We start from the raw sequence: 1,076 nt of genomic DNA on the forward strand, positions 1-1,076 counted from the left end.
TTTTTTTGTTCCCCCCCCCTTCTTTCCTTTTTTTTTTTTTCCCACTCTCCGCCTTCACAAGCTCCTCGAAATAAACATCACCGCAGCCCGCGGGGGAAAAAAAAAAAAAGGAAAAAAAAACCACCAACCCCCCCCCAACAACATCATCAAATCCGCACTGTATAAAAACCTAACTAAATTATTTAAAATTAATTTGCACTTTAACTTCCGAAACAATTTTTCAAATCCCATTGCCCGTGAAAATAGATGTTCAGATCCGCCGTTTAATTAAGGCAGAGTCTCTGGCAGGGAAATAAAACCCCGAACGTCCCATTTTAATCTTTGCTGCAAATGTAGCTAAGGCAGAGCCCGGCTCTGCTCCTGCCGAGGCGGCTCTCACCTCGCCTATGGCAGAGTATGGTGGATTTTATAGTGTTTTTATCTGCATATAGTTAAATCTTCTTGCTGTTCTAACTAATCTGCTGGAGAGGGTTTCTTTAGCTCTTTCCTGTCAGTCTAACTTCCCAAGTGTAACAGATGCCGCTCTCAAGCGGTCCTTTCTGCTGCTTTTCTTTATTCAGCCTCGCATTTTTCTCCCCATGATCTGGGTTTCCATAGAGAGAGGAATAAAAGGGGGACCATGGCCACAAATCCCCTGCCCCATGCAGAATAAAAGAGCCTTATTCAATAGCCGACCCCGTCTGGACATGGGAGAAAAATAAGTACATGCAAAGCTACTGTTGCAAGAATTTGTAACTTATTTTTCATAGACCGAAACCCAATAAAGTTTTTTTTATTATTAAAGAAATGTAAAAAAAAGTTTTTGGGTTCGGACTGTGCGCTGAAGCCCTTTGGCTCGGGGTGCCCCCGCCCCGGAGGGACCCGCGTTTCCTCAGCAAATAACTCGCTTTAATATCTATTTTTTCTGCTAAATCTTTGGCGTGAAAAAGCTCTCACAATAGCTGGAGGCAGCCACCGTCCTGGGGCAGCGAGAAGTCGCTATAGAGAACGCCCCGCTTTGAAGTGCGGGAGCTGCGATTGTGTCGAGTCCCCCTGGCAGCGGCGGCACCGGGGCTCTCTGGGGTCACCGGCTGCGT

General features: G+C 46.1%; 1 protein-coding gene across 2 annotated transcripts in view; it reads left to right on the top strand.

Annotated features, from left to right (window-relative positions):
- LOC115948130 overlaps window positions 1-1,076 on the top strand; it is a 69,294-nt gene that overhangs the window by 685 nt on the left and 67,533 nt on the right. The window lies entirely within an intron of this gene.

This window comes from Geospiza fortis, unplaced genomic scaffold (genome assembly GCF_000277835.1).
Source record: "Geospiza fortis unplaced genomic scaffold, GeoFor_1.0 scaffold29, whole genome shotgun sequence".
NCBI lineage: Eukaryota > Metazoa > Chordata > Aves > Passeriformes > Thraupidae > Geospiza > Geospiza fortis.